The sequence below is a fragment of the Aegilops tauschii genome, chromosome 7 (assembly GCF_002575655.3).
Source record: "Aegilops tauschii subsp. strangulata cultivar AL8/78 chromosome 7, Aet v6.0, whole genome shotgun sequence".
Lineage (NCBI taxonomy): Eukaryota > Viridiplantae > Streptophyta > Magnoliopsida > Poales > Poaceae > Aegilops > Aegilops tauschii.
The window spans coordinates 190845084-190852831 of NC_053041.3; positions in this window are offsets into that span (position 1 = coordinate 190845084).

Below are 7748 nucleotides of genomic sequence, written 5' to 3' on the forward strand. Positions count from 1 at the left end.
AGTTGGCAGCTTCACGACACCACTGGATTACAGATAAGAACTCATAAGTATCAATGGTTAGTGTGATGTCAATTTATCCCATTTCAGATTGGCAAAATATGATCACTTGCTCTGTATAGTTTAATTTACATGGTATGAAGAAGGAACTTGGTTGTACAACTGAAAACTTAAATTGAGAAGGACAAACTTTTGTTTATGAAGTACATAATAAACTTTAAACATGTAATTTGATGCAAACACCCAAAATAAATAGCTGTTGCAGTCATGCCTAACCAAATATACACAACAAAGTTTGAAGGCTTGAGAGGACAAACTTACATTATTTATGAAGGCAGGCTCTATAAAGCCCTTGTCCATGCCGATGGGGGGGGCAATTCAAGAAGTTTACCACAGAATCTTCTTCATAAGCATTGCCTTTATTCTACATTTTGTTAAGAGTAAATATAGATGTGACAATATAATAAAAAATGGAGAATATTTAAGATAAGATGAAGAGTGATGCTACATAACCAAGTAGCTATAAATGTAAGTACAGCGATACAGGCAAAAGGTACAGCCAAGAGCAATGCAGAGCTAAACTTCTTCAGTACCATCGGTGTTATCCAACCTTATGGTAAAAGTAAATATAGATCTTATGTGTAGAAAATGGAGGGCAAAGGAAAATAAGCTGCGGAGTGATGGTACATGAACAACTACTTGTCAATATAAGTACACTGATAAAGGACAGCAGGTACTTACAAGAACAATGCAGAGCTAAAAAAATTCATTGGCATTGGATATATTCTACACTAATGTAACCATTCATACAGATCAGATAATTTGGAGCGAACAATTTATAAGCAAGCTATCATGCATACTGCTATCACATAATGAACCAGATATGTATGCAAGTACAGTGATACAGGACAACAGGTACTAACAAGAGCAAAGCGGCGGGCATCATATTTGCGATATCCTGTCGTTCTTTTCAAACCGGAATTCTTTTTCGAGCAAATTTCCTGCAAAAAAGATCCGTAAGGCACATGCGGAAAAGTAGAAGTTCAAATTGTCATGCGATATCATAGACATGACCTCATCCTCGGAACGAGACCAGTGCATAACAAGGTTTTTCCATTCAATGTCTGAGACTTCACCAGAAATTCGTTTATAGACTTGCCATCAAAGTGTGATTTCCTCAGGTAACACCAATACTGCTGCAATGCTTCCTTGAAAAGCGCAAGCAAGCTTTGCTTATCATGACTATCCAAATTGACCATCGCCTACTTACAACAATGTAATGTAAATCATTGATGTGTTCAATCAGCAGAAAACAGGAAAATAATCACCATGCTGATAGCACTTACACGTAAGTGGGACATGAAGATGTGAAAATGGTGTTTGTCTTCACTATAATCTTCCCATGATGGGAATATATGCACGTAGTCCCTAACAACATTGAAAGCATTGTGTTTTAAACTGGGAATAACTGGAATGGGGTTCCAATCTGCAAGAATTGGCCGTCTCTGCAGTTGGGATAGGTCTTCGGCCGGTGGACTTGCTGTACTTTTTGCTGGAGTGGGATTTTTCTGTGGTACGGCTGGTGCTATGGCAACTGAAATCGGCATACCTTTTGCTGGAGTGCAGGTCCTGTGTGGTGCGGCTAGTGGTGTGGCCAGTGAAGTATGGGTACAGTCTGCTGGAGTCGGTCCTACGTTTTGTGTCACTGGTTGTACAGCCAATATAAGTGGGGTGCTGTCTGATTTCTCCGGCACAACCACGTTTTTCAAGGACTTTGCTGGTGCTCCTTCAGGTTCGGCAATCACCCTGTTCCTTTTTGATGTCTGATGCACAAGAACAGCATTTGAGTGAAAAAACATGGTATGATGACAGATGGAATATGTATTGATAATTGATGGGCATGGCATCTCGACATATATGATGAGTAAACTAAGCAGATGGCGGTGCAACAAAGTAGAAGAAATGCAAGACAACATATGCAAGATACGCGCAATCAATAAAACCTTGCCAAATTAGAACATGCACCTTGATGGGTGAACAGGACAGGCCATCTTCCTTTGACTCCTCGAGGTTAGAATAGTCATTAGGATCATATTCTGAACAAGAATCAACAGGTGGGGAGCGTATGAGTTTCATTGCATCCAGAATGGCACTCAATGCTTTGGTGCCAATTTTTTTAGTCATTGCGGTGTTTAGCTTCAGGAGTGGACTGTTGCTAGTGCGACACAAAGCAGCTACACAGATCATAGTGTAGATATAATAGGAAAACCGTAAGCATCAGAGTAAAATCAGCAAAGTGGAACTTGCTGGAATATATGTGCTAGTATTGCCGGTACGGCTAGAAAGGCTTCGGATACCAGCTCTCTTCAACTGAAGGTGCGGTACTGTTAATACCAGTGTAACTCTCAAAGGCGACATAGCTCCCCGCATTTCCTTGCTATTCTTATAGGATTCAAGTGGGCAGGCCACTACAAATCCTATTCCTATGTTTACAAAATCCTACGAATCAACGAGGCCCGAAGAGTTCAACGTGTCCATACCAACCGACCGTATAGACCTCTACACTGCAAATGTCCCTGCTCATCTTCACTACAAGGAACATACTGTACTACTATCATACTCCCTCCGTTCCAAAATATAAGTCTTGGTAGAGATTTTCACTATGGATCACATACAGATGTATCCAGATACATTTTAGAGTGTAGATTCACTCATTTTGCTCCACATGTAGTCCATGGTGGAATCTATACAAATACTTGTATTTAGGAACAGAGAGAGTACTTATTAAAGAACAACGGAAGAGGAACATGCTAAAGAAGAGCAAGCAGATTTTGGATAATAAAATGTTCATTGCGCAGTGCCCACACATGATGAACCAGAGCGCATTAAGAAAGCAACTCCCTGCTGTCTCTATATGTGGTGCACGTGCTTTTTCGAAAGTAAAGTAGGAACATTAGCTGACCAATTAAATGTTATCTGTTTTAGTAATATCAGCATCATATCAGATTCGTACTTGAGCAACAAGTTTGGAATTATGAGTGGCACGTTGTTTAGCTTGATGGATTCAGGAGCAGTGCTAAGCAGGTACGATGATGGTACTGAATATAAAGGCATGTCTGCATGCAAGTCGCGTGACTTTTGTCATTTGGGTCAGTCGACCATTTCAGGCAGTTGGATGAAGATCCTACGTCTCCTAACCCTTCTTCTTCCTCGTCTCCGATTCTTCCCATACAGAACACCGCACGGGCCGCCGGCCGGACCACCGGCCCCCACCGCCTGTGTTCCTCCGCCACCCCACCCCCACCCCCGCCCCCACCCGCGTCGAGTTTTCTTCGTTCGGCGAGGCCCCACCACCGCCCCCACAACCAAAGTCCCCACCCGAGCCCCTTCGTTCGCACTGGCGAACTCCGGTGAGCTCTGAAAAATCGACTGACCCAATTTTGAAATTTAGTCTACTGTGATTTAACTAGTGTGGAATATAAAAGGCGAAAACCATAAGCATTGGGAGTATAGTGTTGAGCCTACCATGGCGGATCTGATGGTGCAAACCGGACAAAGGCAACTTCGCAACCAATGTTTGCTTTCAACTAGCAAGTAAGTGATGGACAAGAAATCAGAGTAAAGCAGTGGCGATCTATTTTCTTGCTGCGATAAATAAGTTGAGCAGATACGAAATAGTACCGCCTCTGGTGCGCCGCCGTGTATGCATCTGCTAAGAATTTGACGGTGCTACAGTAGCGATGGCTGTCGGCGGCGTGGAAGCAGATCTAGGAGGGTAGATGGTGGCGGCGGGGCGCGGTGGACGAGACGGTCGTAGGAGCGGCGCCTGCAAGGTGGACGATGGCGGGAATGAAGTGAGAGGAGGGGATGTAAGGATCCCGGTCCGAAGCCGTGGATGAGAGAGGTCGATCTCTTGTAATGGACGGCGGCGTCGGGGTATCAGCTCCAGCATGGTGGAGGAGGACGGCGGTGGATGGGGTGGTGGACAGAGGAGGCTGGGGTGGAGAGGGTGTTTTGGCGCCCACGGAGTACGAATGGGGAAATGGAGGTGGAGAGGAAGGGGGAACCATGTCTTCAGGGCGCGCTTGTCTCAAATGCGAGGAAATTTACAAACTTAGCCCCCATTTCAAATTTCCTACATCACAGCAATATTAGTCGGTTGGGGATAGGACGATAATCTCGCATACACCGAATATTTGCCGACGAGAGTTTGTTTTTGGCGCCCACCGTGTATGAATCGGGGAGGGAGTCGATTTCGGCCGAGGACACACTATGTTTTGGCGCCCACCGTGTATGAATCCGGGTGAGAGGCGGTTATGCCATGTTTGAGTGAAATTACAAACCTACCCCTCTCGAAACCTATAGAAATCGAGCAGATAGGCTTTGTGTGGCAGGGATAGGCAGTAGTAATTTCCATCTCGCAGATTTTGGTTTCAGGCGGTTACTGCGACTTTCCCCGCTTCGTTCAAATTTTGCAGAGTGCACGTTTACCGTGCCAACTCAATTCGAATCCCGTTTGTTTTCTATTTTTTTTCGGGCGGGATCCATTTTCGATTGGAATAAAATTCTATATACATCATTTTTTATATATACTTTCAAAAGCAGAACACCCTTTATACATAAATATGGTTTACAAATGGCATGGTCTCAGATTCATAAGGTTGTATCCATCAATTTGGATTTTTCAAATATTTGAAACCACTTTATGTTGAAATCCAATGTATGCATTCCTCGCTAATTGTCTCCAATTAATGTGTGTTTCATGCGGGTTTTTTTACTTCTCAAACATGTATAATGTGTTTCACACACGCAACATATAGTGTAATCCCGTTTAGACATTAATTGCATATAAACCATGCATTGTTTCTAATTAAAGAATCTATGGATCACCAATACTGATAAACTATATAACATTACACGTGTCCCCAAATTCAAATGAATATGCATGTTTGATACACCAATTTGCGTTATGATATTATTGATGTCGTGATCTCCAGTTTAAATATTTGAATCCCATTTAATCCAGATATTCGTATCATATAACTATCACTCATGCTTATATAGGACTATCTCTCTAGACCTATACGCGTTCATCGTCTCTCGGGTATCTCTCATGCTACCTGTATGTCGACAATGATCTTTTATCTTTGTAACACACCGACGGTACTCTCTCCCTCGACCTTCATCACTCTATCTCTCTCTAAGTATATCTCGCTCCCTGCTATGTGTCTCTAACTATGATTCTCCATGTGGAATCTCTTTCTCTCACACAAACACAAAACTTTGTCTCCCGGGCTCTCATTTCTCTCTACTATTCCCCTGTGTGCCACTCGCACACCCCTCATATAGAGATGTCTTTCACTCCTTAGGTATGAGAACCTACGACTCTTCCTCTTAAATATCTCTTTCTCACACACAAACACAAATGTCTCCCAGGGTCTCATATTTCTCCATTGTTCTCTTGTATGTCGCTCACACACACTCTCTCTCCCTAGAGATATCTTGCGTTCCCTCATATGTTTCTCTAGCTATCACTCTCGTTTTGAAATATCTTTCTCTCTCGCAGACAGAAAACTCCGTCTCTCAGGATCTCATTTCTCTCTGATATTTGTTTGTATGTGAGTCACATGCACCCTTTCTTCATCTCTCTCAGACCCACACCCATAAGTCAGCCTTCTGATCCACTCGACTCCTATCTCTAATGCACACTAGCTAGCATCTTTATCTTTCTATTTATCTATTTCTCCATCAACCTTCTTTCATTTATAGGTTGATCTCTTTTGCACAATCGTTGTGCCTCACTCCCTCTGCTCGCCATAGATGCATGCTCCAGCCCACGCCACTATCTCTTAAAGACAAAAACACATGCTCAATTGTCGGGCCTTCTTCCCTGCATTCTCGCATGCATGCATATTGTCATACCGATCCGTCTCTCCCATGTCATTGATCTTAGCTTATGACTTATGTCTTCTTTCTTTTATCTCGATCATGCGCGCACGCACACACACACACATCCCACGTATACATGTATACCTCTCACACATGCACGTTGAAGGTCTCTATGTCTCCATATGTAGTTAATTACCCTCAACCCTAACGCCACATCGAATCGTTCTCTTCTTGTGTGCACATAACTTCCGCCTGGATGGGTAAAACACACACTCACACTTAACAATCTCCTTCTAGCTACCCCCCTCTCACTCTTCCCATGTATCCCCGAAACCAATAAGACCATCCCTTCGTTTAATTCCCGCCTACATGCACCATCGATATATAGTAGTCTTCCTCAATGTCTCTCGAACAAACACGTTCTCTCGATGTTGACTACTCTCACGCGCACACACCTTCTCTTCCCTCTCTACGGGCATTTTCTCTCTCGCACCCCATCGTTGGTGGCCTCTGCCATACACATCACCTCTCTATGATGAAGCCATGCACACTTAAATTACATCCGTCACTGAGGACCCCACGACACACACACACACCCACACCCACACAAACAAACACACACACGCACGCACGCACCCACCCACCCACCCATCCAGCCACCCACACACACACACACACTAAGACTCCATCACACACACACACACACTAAGACTCCATCTCTCTCTCTCACACACACACCCACCCACCCACCCACACACACACACACTGAGACTCCATCTCACACACACATGCTCTAGGCGGAGCATTTGTTCCTACCACCCTTACCCGTATGATAAACAATCACCTTAATTTACTTGTATAACATGGACAAATTCCACTTTACTTTAGTAGTTAGCAAACTTATCATCTGTACCCTTATAAAAAACCGAGTTGGCGATGATGGTGTGCCTGCCATCTTGTAATATAGACCGTCTGATCTATATCTGACGGATAGAAAGCAAACTATGATAATTTTACAAAAGATAGCCGCACCTCTCTCCACATCCTTATCTCCCACAACCTCATTGCTGAGCAATTAGAAAAGAAAGTCTCTGCCGCCTGCCGGCGCCGTCCATCCCCATGCCTCCGCCCATTCCGACCACCAGTCACCACCACGCTCCACTCCTCCTCACCTTATCTCTCATCTTTCATTTTTTCGATGACATTCTCGAGATACCAGTTGTCCGATAAAATTCTCGAAATATCATTAGTTTTTACACATGGGATTACTCCTGCATGGGTAAATCACAACAGGTGTTTTGTAAAAAAATGCATATTGATGTTCCGTGCAATGCACGAGCATCTTGCTTGTAATTATATAACGCTAATCACGAGCAGGAAGTGACATTTTTTTACACAACCACGTTAACATGGCCACGTAAATCACTAGCTAAAGTAAATACCATTATACTTATATCCCGATGCAAAAGGTTGAGTACATGTCCGAAGAGTAGAGTCGCACACACACACTCTGTCTCTCAGAATCTCTCTCTCTCTCACACACACACCAGTTACGTGAAGCCCACTTAAGCAGACACGTATGTTACAATTTGTGCACCCGCGGGTACACGTGATGCTGCGCATTTATTTAAGCCGGACGGCGAACCCAAACAGTAGCTGCATTCATTCCCCTCCCGCCGCCTCTTCTCCGGTCGCCGTCGCCCGGATGAGGATCCCCTGACGTGAACAATCCTACCATTCTATCACTGACATGTGGGACCCCCAAGCGTGGGTCCTACCAGTCAGCAAAGGAAAGGCAGGTTAAGGCAGTGATAGCCACGTCAGAGGATCCATCTCCCGCCCGGTAGCCATGGCCCAGCCGA